General features: G+C 40.8%; 1 protein-coding gene across 3 annotated transcripts in view; it reads right to left on the bottom strand.

Annotated features, from left to right (window-relative positions):
- Positions 1-14,321, bottom strand: part of LYPD6B (LY6/PLAUR domain containing 6B) — a 198,083-nt gene that overhangs the window by 92,492 nt on the left and 91,270 nt on the right. The window contains exons 1-2 of one of the 3 annotated variants that reach the window (XM_025404751.1): positions 6,648-6,729; positions 5,429-5,489 (exon numbers count right to left, since the gene is read on the bottom strand). The exons of the other annotated variants lie outside the window; for them this stretch is intronic. The gene's annotated coding sequence lies outside the window, so the exon portion shown is untranslated. Of the gene's footprint in view, positions 1-5,428; positions 5,490-6,647; positions 6,730-14,321 lie in introns of those variants that run through there. 3 annotated transcript variants of the gene reach the window in all.

The raw sequence follows: 14,321 nt of genomic DNA, 5'->3' as shown, positions 1-14,321 counted from the left end.
ATTTATGAACTATCTAATATTTTCATGGGGCTCTATTTCTGATGAACTCCATTAGAGGAATTAGTGAACAGTGGCAATAACAGCTAATAGTTGCCCGGCTAATGCAATTTCAGAACTGTTAGAAGTGATGCTATGCTTGTGGGTTGCTAAGGACAACCCTAGTTAAGAATGCTGAGCTACTCCAACATGCACACTTGTTCATGGTATCGTGTGATGCCCACTTAACATCATGGGTTTCAGAACCCCTGCCAAAAAAACAGACCATGCACTTACCACCAAACACACCATTACCTGGGTTTCCCACATGCACATAATTGCCCTGAGCATTGATAACAATTATCTGCTATATGCAAAGAGGAGACAATGTTCTCTGCCCAGCGGAAAAACTGTCATTGATAATTACAAGGTAGCTGGTCTCAGCCCCCAAAAGGACTATATATTGGCATCCTCCAAGAAGTGTTGTATTCATAAGCCATATTCTTGGAGGGGTTAGTGCAGTGAGGAATTAAAAGGACAAGACATTCTTTAATATTTTCAACAAAGGGAATTAGTACTTCAGAAAAATTAGTGAGTAAATATTTATGAGAGTTCAGTATGCTGTTTGGTTATGGTAAAAACAGGAAGAATGGCCCTTGGATTCCATAGGAGTGGGTCCTTAACTAGAAAAGCATACAGCAAAGGAGCCCGTGGTGCCTTCTTGGATAACATCAGGTGAGTATTACATTTCCTAAATATGTGCTACTAAATCATCCAAAACTTCATGAATTCTTGGGGTGAAGAATTGTGGTTTTTTACAGCATTTATTATTTATTTATTTATTTATTTATTTATTTAGAGATGTGGTCTGTCTCTGTCAGCCAGGCTGGAGTGCAGTGGCGCAATCTCAGCTCACTGCAACCTCTGCCTCCCGGGTTCAAGCAATTCTCCTGCCTCAGCCTCCAGAATGAGTAGCTGGGAGTGCGTGCCACCACGCCCAGTTAATTTTTGTATTTTTAGTAGAGACAGGGTTTCACCATGTTGGCCAGGATGTTCTCGATCTCTTGACCTTGTGATCTGCCTGCCTCAGCCTCCCAAAGTGCTGGGATTACAGGTGTGTATAGCATTTTTAAATAGTTCTTTTCTTCCTCCCTCCTTTCTCTTTTCTTCCCTTTTCTCACGAGGAGGACATAAAGGCCAAGATTACCAGTTTAATGCCCTTTCCTCCACATAGTAATTGTCCACCTTTAGTCATGTACATATCTTTTTTTAAAGATCTTCTCTTGAAGTCTCATAATGTTAACTCTAATTATCATTATTAGGGTGTTACTTAGAAAACAACCAACATAAACTCAGGTCCAAAATCCTTAGACATACTACCCTTCATCTACCCACACCACAGAACATGCATAAATAAAGACAACCCAAACCATAAAGCCAATAGCATTCAAGTTAAAAGCATTAATTTAACATGCTGGATGATGTTCTGCTGAAACCACACTGCTGCCCAAATGAGGAGCTGTACGGTACTGATCACTGTGGCACGGATTCTCCGCAGCTCAGCAAGCGTTTACTTCCTGTTCCATGTGATGACTGAATTCTCCTGCCACCTTCCCTTCCGGAACTACTGTGAAACCTTTCTTCATCAGCCTGCTGTATGGGCATTTGCTCTCTGAATGTAAACAGTGCTTTGGGATCAAATTAAATGTACCATGATTTTTTCTTAAGAACACTCCACATTGAAAGTGGTCCTGCTTGACACTAATTTGAACACAAACCTAACATAGGTGCAGGCACTGAAACCATGTCACAGTACTCAGTTATAAGGTAGTCCTCCAAATGATCCAGAAAATGCCTATCTTAAATTCTTGTTGCCATCCAAATAAAAGCGACATGTGAAAATGTGTATAGAGGACTCACAAATCCCCGAAGTCCATAAATGTTCAGAGGCCCTCAGCCCCCAAAGTGAGCAACTGCCCTGTGGAATGCTGTCTGGTGACGTGGTTACACAGACAAGCTGCCCTGAGTATGTACTGAAATGAGAAACGTGCTCTCACTCATAGGTGGGAGTTGAACAATGAGAACACTTGGACACAGGGTGGGGAACATCACACACCAGGGCCTGTGGGAGGGGTGGTGGGGGGAGGGATAGCATTAGGAGATAGACCTAATGTAAATGACGAGTTAATGGGCGCAGCACACCAACATGGCACATGTATACATATATAACAAACCTGCACGTTGTTCACATGTACCCTAGAACTTAAAGTATTAAAAAAAGGCCGGGCGCGGTGGCTCAAACCTGTAATCCCAGCACTTCGGGAGGCCGAGACGCGCGGATCACGAGGTCAGAAGATCGAGACCATCCTGGCTAACACGGTGAAACCTCGTCTCTATTAAAAAATACAAAAAACTAGCCGGGCGAGGTGACGGGCACCTGTAGTCCCAGCTACTCGGGAGGCTGAGGCAGGAGAATGGCGTGAACCCGGGAGGCGGAGCTTGCAGTGAGCCGAGATCGCGCCACTGCACTCCAGCCTGGGCGACAGAGCGAGACTCCGTCTCAAAAAAAAAAAAAAAAAAAAGTAAGAAAGAAAAAAATAATAATTTTTCAAAAAAGAAAAAAAGAAATGAGAAACATGTTTCCATCAAAACCTGGAGGCACTGAGTTAGGAGCTGGAGCAGAACTGAGACAGCTATTATAAAGAATAAAATCAGAGCTAAGGCAAGATGACTAGAAACATGGCCACAGAGCGAGCACGGCGTCCACAGACTTGTGACACGAACTTGGCAGTGCTGAGTGCTTTTTCGGGAGCCCCCAGCTCTCCCACTGTGACGCAGTTTTCATGGTAAAATGGATGCACTATTTAAGGCCTTTCTGGAAGCTCGCAGTCCAGAGGTGTGTGAAACACAAACCATGCTTGAGATTCCACTAAATGGGTCCCCAGTGCTGCTACTGAAACAAACCTCCACAATTATGGTGATAGTTTGTTTTGGTCTGTTTCTTTCTCGTTGGGGGTTTTTCCATTTGCCCCTTCACCTCCACCAGCACTGAATCCATTATTGGCCCTGCTCTGTGTTCCAGGAGGGTGACTCCTGAAGGCAGCACCACCCAGGGTCCCGTGCCAGGTGACTTTTGGTTGGGTCCTGCCAGTGGGAGGCACTAGCATGAGACTGGAGGGAGAGAGGAATGGGAGGTTGGCCTCAAATTCTCTCCCACTGCTCAGGTGCTTCACTGCAGCATCTCTGGTGAAAGCTCTGTCCTCCTACAGCCCCGGCGCCAGCAGGTCCTACTTCTCCGTGGCTGCAGCTCTAAGTGTTCATGCAACATTCCTTCCTTCCATCACCCCTTCAGCCCAGGGCTGGCCACAAGCCCTCAGGAAACACTATACCCCTCTCTCATCCCTTCAGCCCAGAGCTGGACGTGACTTTCCGCTGTTGGAGTCCCTTGTTTGCTCTTTAACCCTGCACACACTTCTGTGAGTATAGCCCTTCAGGACGTCCTCTTCATTTGAACCAATGGGGTGAATTCTGTGTTCTGCTGGGACTGCTACAGTCATCAGATTTGGTCAGTCAAATCAGCACTATGTGAACTCCTGAATCCAGATTAGAGTTTTGAAAATTAACCACATAAAAAAGTAGAAAAAGCACTCACCATCTCTCAGGGAAGCAAACCCATGAAGATAATTGCATAAACAACAAAAGTGAACTTGGACCCTCTAAATCCACTCTTGAAAAAATTTAGCTTCAGAAAACAATACCTTAGGAAATAAAAAAGCTATCTTCATGAAGAAAACTAGTATCATGTCATCTACAGCAGAGGAAATTTTAGAAACAAACTATATGTCCAACAGGATGGGAATTGTTTAATTATGACATATCAACTTAATGGACTATGATGCCATCTTGAAATATTATTAAGACTTTGATGGGCGGGGTGGCTCATACCTGTAATTGCAGCACTTTGGGAGGCTGAAGCAGGTGGATCACTTGAGGTTAGGTGTTTGAGACCAGCCTGGCTAACATGGTGAAACCCTGACTCTACTAAAAATACAAAAATTAGCCAGGTATGGTGGCACGCACCCGTAGTCCCAGTTACTTGGGAAGCTGAGGCAGGAGGAACACCTGATCTCAGGAAGTAGAGGTTGCAAGGAGCCGAGATCACATCACCACCCACTTCAGCTTGTGTGACAGAGCAAGACCCAGTCTCAAAAAAAAAAAAAAAAAAAAAAAAAAAAAGGCTTTGTAGCATAGTAGCAAAAAATGTCTATACTAACAATGATGAGTAGGACAGATATTTGGACATGCATCAGAATTTTATTTATGTAAAAATATATATGCATGTCCCTAAAAGTTAGAAGACATTTCACAAAACTAAATCCTATGTTGGAGAACTCAAAATTCTAAGTACTATACATTTCTTTTCTAAAATATCCTTAAAAATGAAACAAAAGAAATAAAACAAAGGACATGATATTCAGAGACCTCATGGCTATAGCTTGTGACAGCAGAGGTGCATTCTGGGAGCTCAGGGCTCCCCAAGACTATATACCCTGCCTTCCAATCAATAAGCAGCCTTAAGCAGAACATTTAACTTCAGTCTCCATTCCTTTTCTCTACAGTAGGATGACTACTGACCCACTCACAATAATGTGCATTTAATAAAGCTAACTGGACTGCAAGATATTTTTTTTGCTTTCATCCATATGCCCCACTATAACTACTGTCTATATATGCTGGCTCTAGCTGGGAACATTTAAAATGAAAGCATTTCCTTAGACAATTTGTTGTTGTGCAGTGCTTGTGAGCTCTGTTTCAGAGACTGCACACTTTCATTAGGAAGTGGTAGGATGAACATCGCCATTTGGGGGCCTTCATTGGAGCTTTTAAAATATGTTTCACACTCCTCCTTAAAGAGATCCTATCTAGCAGAGTGATAACAGATTGATGGCCATGACCTTCTTCACATTCTTCTAACTCCTTTAAAATGAAATCAAAGCTCTTGCTGCTGGTGCCTACGGGCCCAGCGCCAAGGCAATGTAATGAAGGCTACATATCATCCCTCACCCTCAAGACCGTCAACTGAGTTCATCGTTAATGTGTTCACGCCACCAAGGTACATGTCAACAGACAGGAAAATCCAAGAGAAATGTACTTTCCCCATTCCCAAGGCCTATTTTCTTAAACACTGGTTGTCAGAAAGACAATGTCTTCGTGTGGAAGACAAATATGATATCATATTGACATTACAACAAAATAGTTTTACAGACATAAAGCTTCTTATGCTTTAAACTGATGGTTTGATATCTTCCTAAATTGTACATTTTAGCAGAGTTTTTTTAAACTAAAACATTTATTGGTCTAAAATACATATTAACTTGAAATATTGCTATTCCCATTTCATAGCCAAGTGATAATAATTTTCTTTAATTACACATTAACTCCAATGTGTTACTTGGATAGGCAGTTATTGTTTTAACAGGGTCAAGATTAATGGGCAGGTGTTCCGCGATAATCTGAATGAAAAGAAATAGAGGAATTATACATGATTCATTTTCTTACTTCTCTGAGCTGAATAATATTAATAACACTGCCACTTTACATTTATAAAGCACTTTTCAGTTTCAGAGTATTTTTGTATCTGGGATTACAGTTTCCTGCATTTTTTACCTTTGACAGATCCTTCCAGATAATACACAACTCTACCGCTTTTCAACTTTCTGACGCCCAAACATTGCGTTTGTGTGTTTATAACAATGGAATACAGTGAGGGGCAGTAGATTAACCACAGCCTTTAGAAACAGACAGACCTGGGTTCAAATCTCAGCCCAATCATTCACTACATGACCTTGAATAAATTACTCTGAGCATCAGTTTTGTCATAGTTAAAATGGGGTCAGTGGAAGAGCTAAATAAGATATCACTTACGCAAAAGGTCTGAGACATATCTGGCACATAGCAAGAACTCAAGAAATAAAGTAGTTATTGCTGTTATTAGCAGCTATTTCTACTCTGTCTTAAACATTTTCTTGCCTCCCTTTTTTTTTTTTTTTTTTTTTTTTGAGACGGAGTCTCGCTCTGTCACCCAGGCTGGAGTGCAGTGGCTGGATCTCAGCTCACTGCAAGCTCCGCCTCCCGGGTTTACGCCATTCTCCTGCCTCAGCCTCCCGAGTAGCTGGGACTACAGGTGCCCGCCACCTCACCCGGCTAGATTTTTGTATTTTTTAGTAGAGACAGGGTTTCACCGTGTTAGCCAGGATGGTCTTGATCTCCTGACCTTGTGATCTGCCCGTCTCGGCCTCCCAAAGTGCTGGGATTACAGGCTTGAGCCACCACGCCCGGCCTCTTGCCTCCCTCTTATTTGTTTTCTTCAAAATATTTGGATTCAGAGACAGATGGAGGACGCGGAAAATCAAGAAATATTAATATTAGTACCAAAAAGTGTACAAGAAGGAACTGCATCAGGGCAATCTCAGGTGTCCTCTGCCCTGAGGGCCTTACTCGAGCAAACAGTCTGCAAAAACTCATCCATTTTCTTTCTGCTTAACAGAATGTAAAGTTAACTGTGCTTTGTATAAATCCAGTATTTATTGGTTGGCATTCCCGTATTCTCAGTTTAAAAGTACATATCAAACCCAAGAAAACTTCTCAAATAAAAACTGCTCTCTGGTTACTGTGGTACCCAGCCTCGGTAGTGGTCCCCAGAGACTGCACCCGCTGGTAGTCACAGCTATGTAGCAGCCCCAGCCCCAGCACACACACTGAAGACTGGCTAGTCTCTTATGCAGCCAATAGAATTAGGTGGAAATGAAGATGTGGAACTTTGAGGCTGTCATAAAAGACACTGGAGTTTCTGCCTTGGTCTCTTGGATTACTTGCTCTGGGGAAAGCCAAGCACCACATCATGAGGACACTCAAACAGCTCTGTAAAGAGATCCACATGGAGAAGGACCAATTCGCTAACACCAACTGCCAGCTTAGAAATATATCCTCCGGCCTTCAGATGACTGCAGCCCTAGCCTAGATGTGACTACAACCTGGTGAGAGACCCTAACCCAGAACTGCCCAGCCAAGCCACTTCGGAATTCCTGAATTCACAGAAACCATGAAAGATAATAAATGATTATTGGTGCTTTAAAACAGTAAATTTTGGAGTACTTTGTTACATAATAATAGATGATTATTATAATAACGAGGATAATTTGGCAAGACTAAATTGGAACAACTTGACCCTTCACCATATAGCTACATAACCCAAAGAGCATGGACAAAAATGACAGATAAGCAACAAGGTCCTGCTATACAAAGGAAAGTGGCTTTAACATACATGCACATATATTAAGCATAGCACTTCACATACTGACAAATCCCCAAAGTGCCACACTAATTCGAAAAGCCTTAAAAAAAAAAAAAAAAAAAGGAATGAGGTCAGGCACAGTAAATCACACCTGTAATCCCAGCAATTAGGGAGGCTGAGGCGGGCTGATCACTTGAGATCCAGAGTTTGAGACCAGCCTGGCCAACATAGCGGAACCCCACCTCTACTAAAAATATAAAAATTAGCCAGGCATGGTGGTGTTTGCCTGTAGCCCCACCTACTCAGGAGGCTGAGGCACGAGAATCGCTTGAACTCAGGAGGCAGAGGTTTCAGTGAGCCAAGATCGAACCACTTCACTCTTGCCTGGGCAACAGAGGGAGACTCAAAAAGTCTCAAAAAAAGAAAAAAAAAAGAGTAATAGCCTACCAACCAAAAAAAGTCCAGGACCAGACGGATTCACAGCTGAATTCTACCAGAGGTACAAAGAGGAGCTGGTACCATTCCTTCTGAAACTATTCCAATCAATAGAAGAAGAGGGAATCCTCCCTAACTCATTTTAAAAGGCCAGCATCATCCTGATACCAAAAAACAGAATTTTAGCCCAATATCACCAATGAACATCGATGCAAAAATCCTCAATAAAATACTGGCAAATCGAATCCAGCAGCACATCAAAAAGCTTATTCACCATGATCAAGTGGGCTTCATCCCTGGGATGCAAGGCTGGTTCAATATACGCAAATCAACAAACATAATCCATCACATAAACAGAACCAAAGACAAAAACCACATGATTATCTCAATAGATGCAGAGAAGGCCTTTGACAAAATTTAACAGCCCTTCATGCTAAAAACGCTCAATAAATTCGGTATTCATGGGACGTATCTCAAAATAATAAGAGCTATTTATGCCAAACCCACAGCCAATATCATACTGAATGGGCAAAAACTGAAAGCATTCCCTTTGAAAACTGGCACAAGACAGGGATGCCCTCTCTCACCACTCCTATTCAACATAGTGTTGGAAGTTCTGGCCAGGACAATCAGGCAGGAGAAAGAAATAAAGGGTATTCAGTTAGGAAAAGAGGAAGTCAAATTGTCCCTGTTTGCAGATGATATGATTGTATATTTAGAAAACCCCATCGTCTCAGCCCAAAATCTCCTTAAGCTGATAAGCAACTTCAGCAAAGTCTCAGGATACAAAATCAATGTGCAAAAATCAAAAGTATTCTTGTACACCAATAACAGACAAACAGAGAGCCAAATCATGAGAGAACTCCCATTCACAATTGCTTCAAAGAGAATAAAATACCAAGGAATCCAACTTACAACGGATGTGAAGGACCTCTTCAAGGAGAACTACAAACCACTGCTCAATGAAATAAAAGAGTACACAAACAAATGGAAGAACATTCTATGCTCATGGATAGGAAGAATCGATATCATGAACATGGCCATACTGCCCAGGTAATTTATAGATTCAATGCCATCCCCATCAAGCTACCAATGACTTTTCTTCACAGAATTGGAAAAAACTACTTTAAAGTTCATATGGAACCAAAAAAGAGCCCTCATTGCCAAGACAATCCTAAGCCAAAAGAACAAAGCTGGAGGCATCATGCTACCTGACTTCAAACTATACTACAAGGCTATAGTAACCAAAACAGCATGGTACTGCTACAAAAACAGGGATATAGACCAATGGAACAGAACAGAGCCCTCAGAAATAATACCACACATCTACAACCATCTGATCTTTGACAAACCTGACAAAAACAAGAAATGGGGAAAGGATTCCCTATTTAATAAATAGTGCTGGGAAAACTGGCTAGCCATATGCAGAAAGCTGAAACTGGATCCCTTCCTTACACCTTACACAAAAATTAATTCAAGATGGATTAAAGACTTAAATGTTAGACCTAAAGCCATAAAAGCCCTAGAAGAAAACCTAGGCAATACCGTTCAGGACATAGGCATGGGCAAGGATTTCATGTCTAAAACACCAAAAGCAATGGCAACAAAAGACAAAATTGACAAACGGGATCTAATTAAACTAAAGAGCTTCTGCACAGCAAAAGAAACTACCATCAGAGTGAACAGGCAGCCTACAGAATGGGAGAAAATTTCTGCAAGCTACTCATCTGACAAAGGGCTAATATCCAGAATCTACAAAGAACACAAATTTACAAGAAAAAAACAACCCCATCAAAAAGTGAGCAAAGGATATGAACAGACACTTCTTAAAAGAAGACATTTATGCAGCCAACAGGCACACAAAAAAATCTTCATCATTCACTGGCCATCAGAGAAATGCAAATCAAAACCACAATGAGATACCATCTCATACCAGTTAGAATGGCAATCATTAAAAAGTCAGGAAACAACAGGTGCTGGAGAGGATGTGGAGAAATAGGAACACTTTTACACTGTTGGTGGGACAGTAAACTAGTTCAACCATTGTGGAAGACAGTGTGGCAATTCCTCCAGGATCTAGAACTAGAAATACCATTTGACCCAGCCATCCCATTACTGGCTATATACCAAAGGATTATAAATCATGCTGCTATTAAGACACACGTACATTTATTGCGGCACTATTCACAATAACAAAGACTTGGAACCAACCCAAATGTTCATCAATGATAGACTGGATTAAGAAAATGTGGCGCATATACACCACTGAATACTATGCAGCCATAGAAAAGGATGAGTTTATGTCCTTTGTAGGGACATGGATGAAGCTGGAAACCATCATTCTCAGCAAACTATTGCAAGGACAAAAAACCAAACACCGCATGCTCTCACTCATAGGTGGGAATTGAACAATGAGAACACTTGGACACAAGGCGAGGAACATCACACACTGGGGCCTGTCGTGGGGTTGGGGGAGGGGGGAGGGATAGCATTAAGAGATATACCTAATGTAAATGGCGAGTTAACGGGTGCAGCACACCAACATGGCACATGTATACATATGTAACAAGCCTGCACATTGTGCACATGTACCCTAGAACTTAAAGTATAATTAAAAAAAGATAAATGACATATGATTATATAAAAATGTACATTGTCTATGAAAAACTATAAATATAGTAAATACGTAGTATATTAAAAACTATAAAGTAAAAATCTAATAACAAATGAGGAACATTATCGGCAATGTAGGATAGACTGAGGGTTACTACTCTCCATATAAAAGAGAATGTATAAATCAATAAAAGCAAATCACTCAATAGTAAAACAGCAGATATGACTGAGAGATTCAAGTAAACAAGAAGGGACCCAAAGACTGAGCTCTAGGGCACTAGAGTATTTAGATATTAGGAAGAGGGGGATTCTGCAAAGGAGACCAAGCAGCGGCTACCAGGATGGGGGGCAACTAGAAGCTTCTGATGTCCAAGAAGCCAAGGATCAAAGAGTTTTGAGAAAGAGAGAGTGATGAAAAGCTCCAAACCCTGTTTACAAGGTCAAGGAAGATGAGAACTAAACATTTACTAGATTTTGCCACATGAAATCACTGGTAATAGCCACATATCATCCAATTTCTCTTCCTATTGTCAATAAATGTTTGCTGAGTGCCCATTACATGTCAGGCACAGTACTTCTTGAATTTAGCTTCCATCCTTTTATGTTGTAACTGCCAATATGTTATGACTGCTAATACTGTTCGTTCCTTCAGGTTACTTCCAGGACATGACTTCCAGATTCTTGGGTGTGGGGCATGAGAAAAGAGTCAAAGTGGTCAGATTCAAATCTACTAGGTGTCAGAAAATGGCACAACAGCAAATTAGTAGTAAATATTAGCAGAGGGTTAGGAAATATCTCACTAATAATTACAATTAACAATTTTAAGAATTATTTATACCTACAACAGTATGGTTAGGCTAGGTTCTGCTGCCATAACAAACAACCCCTCAATCTCAGTGATCTGACACAGTACAGTAGTTCTCCTCTATTTTTGTCAGAGACATTCCAAGACCCCCACTGGATGCCTGGAACTGCGGATAGTATCAAACCCTACATATACTATGTTTTGTCCTATACATACATAACTATGATAAAGTTTAATTTAGAAATTAGGCACAATAAAATATGTAAAACAATAATTAAATATAACAAGTATAACAATATACTGTAATAACAGTTATGTGAATATGGTCTCTCTCTCTCTCAAAATATCTTATTGTACTATACTCAACCTTCTTGTGATGATGTGAGATGACAAAATGCCTACACGATGAGATGGAATGAGGTAAATGACATAGGCTTTGTGATGTAATGTTAGGCTACTATTAACTTGAACACAAGCACTGCAATATGGTCTCAGTAGATCTGACAACCAAGATGCCTACGGGCAGGTCGCATACAAAGCATGCGTACGCTGGACAAAGAAATGACTCGTGACCGTGAGAGGTTGTGTCACACTATTCAGAACTGCCTACAATTTAAATTTTATAAATTGTTTATTTCTGGAATTTTCCATTTAATATTTTCAGACTGAGGCTGACCGTAGGTAATTGAAACCTCAGAAAGTGAAACCACAGATAAGAGGAGGCTGATATACTGGTTTCTTTCTTGCTTCCTCAAAGTCTACGATGGGTCTAGTCACCTCTCCTGGATAAACATCTTCTATGTGTTGCCTTAGTTTCCAGATAGATCTAAACTGTGAAACATTCCCAACTCTAAACATTCCACAATCACCACAGCAGAGGAAGAGAGTCCTAACAGGTCTCACATAAGCAATTAAGTGATCTGCTCAAAAGTGGCTCATGTTCAAGCACAACTCAATGGCCAGCAAGAATCATAAGACCTATTCAATTGCAAGGGGAGTCGGGAAGAGGAATCTTCCCATGAAGATAAACTAGACATGGGTGAGCATTCTAAATTTCTACTATAATCAGGATTCTAGTTTTTCAAAGGATCTGACATCTAATCATTCATTTGACCATGAAAACATCCCAATAAGGTAGATAGAAAGTTGCTTAGAATTTCCATTTACAGATGTGGACATTGAAGCATAAAAAATTTAAACAACTTATCTAATTAGTGGTAATATTTAATTTAAATCACTGTAGGCTGGGCATGGTGGCTCACATCTGTAATCCCAGCACTTTGGGAGGTCAAGGCGAGAGGATCACTTGAGGTCAGGAGCTCAAGACCAGCCTGGCCAACATGGTGAAACCCCATCTCTACTAAAAATACAAAAATTAGCTGAGTGTGGTGGCGAATGCCTGTAATCCCAGATGCTTGGGAGGCTGAGGCAGGGGAATCCATTGCACCTGGAGGCAGAGGCTGCAGTGAGCAGAGACCATGCCACTGCACTCCAGCCTGAGCAACAGAGCGAGACTCCACCTCAAAATAATAATAATTATTATTATTTAAATCACTATAGTGAGGATTGCCTTCCAGCTTTATGAGCTTTTTCCCCCCCGCCCCCCAAGTCCATGTTGACATTAACTAGGGGAAAAATTAGGATCACTGATATCTGGAGTCATTATGGTTTATCTAAAATATATCACAGAATAGAATACTACATGATTCTCTAAGAACATTAGTCAAAAGAAGACCCTTTGAAATAGCTAGAATTAGTCCTTTCAAACACAGTCTTGGCATTGACTGACTGACATGAAAATGAAAGCCAAAACGCTTAGGACGGAAGAACACTTTGGTTTCCCTAAGAACACTTGAATCTCCTGTCTCTGCATCTATCACTAAAGATTAGCCCTTAGAACAGTAGTATGTGAACCCCCTTCACGTTAACACTGAACTTTAAATTTCAACTTCCCAACAGTTTTAATTTGGAGGCTTCTGACAGCCCAGCTCTAATGGAAACCAGTCTTCATGACTTCTGTGTTAAGCCTTAAGGTACAATTTCCTTTTCTCAGATATGTGGGGTCTTGATATGGTTTTAGGACAGCAGGGAAGAACTGCACTGGGGATTTCCTTTATCATGAGTGATTTAATTCAGCAGCACAAAATGCTAACACTTTTCCAAAAGCAATGTATATCCTGGATTCCTAGATCAAAATGAAATATCACTTGGCATTGAGATAAAAGCATTACTTATAATTATAAGACTTTTCTCCAAAGGTTGTGTACTCAGAAAGAGTTGAAAGAGTGATTAGTTATAAGCTCTTATTTTTTTTTCAATCCTTAAATTCCATACATGAATCCTTAATCTAGAGGCTGGTATGTGAGTGAAGTACCAAACAAGAGCCTCAACAAGTATCAGGTCAAGCCCTTGAAGTTTTGTCCACAGATTCCCTTCCCTTTGCTTTATTGAGCTTTCAGAGGGAAAGAGGAAGGAATGGAATGTCCAATGTCAAGATAAATGGCACATACCCAAATCTAACAATTGTCAACCACCTAATATTCCATCTTAGAAATGGACAAGTGTTTTCAGTCCAAAACTCTACACCATCTTGTCAATACCTTACATAGCAAAGGCACTTTATGTAGTGAAGATAATTTCATCTCCTGAAAAGTAACCATGCAGCTCACTCCAGGAAGCCAACTGAACTCAGTTTTTGTGGTAGTCAGAAAAAGCCCTACCCAGAGAGTGTGGAGAAGGTGCCAGATGAGTGTTCCAATTAAAACAGCATGAAATCTGGGTTTTATTCCCAGATCAATCAATTACTAGCAATTTCCATATCTATTTTTTTTAAACCCACTACAGACTATAGTGAAGCTCAAATGGAACTGCATATACACATGAAAGCACTTTACATTAGAATAGCGCCTTACAGATTGCAATGTATTTCACTTAATATTGTTCCCCCTGGTGTATATGAAAAACTCAACCTTATACTGCCCCCTTAGCCAGGACAGAAAACTTTGCAGTAGAGTCTCTTCACATCTCAAATGCTATTTATCTTTCTTGACTTCATCAAAGAATTTTACACCTAAAAGTTGACCTTGATATCCTTTCAATCTCATTGGCCTTCCATCCTTCTCCGCATTGTAATACACAAATCTTTGAGCAAAATCATCGAAGAGCATTATTGGGTCCTTTGAAAACTTTCAAGGGTTC

Source organism: Theropithecus gelada, chromosome 12 (genome assembly GCF_003255815.1).
Source record: "Theropithecus gelada isolate Dixy chromosome 12, Tgel_1.0, whole genome shotgun sequence".
In the NCBI taxonomy this organism is placed as follows: domain Eukaryota; kingdom Metazoa; phylum Chordata; class Mammalia; order Primates; family Cercopithecidae; genus Theropithecus; species Theropithecus gelada.
This window is presented reverse-complemented; position numbering and strand designations above follow the sequence as displayed.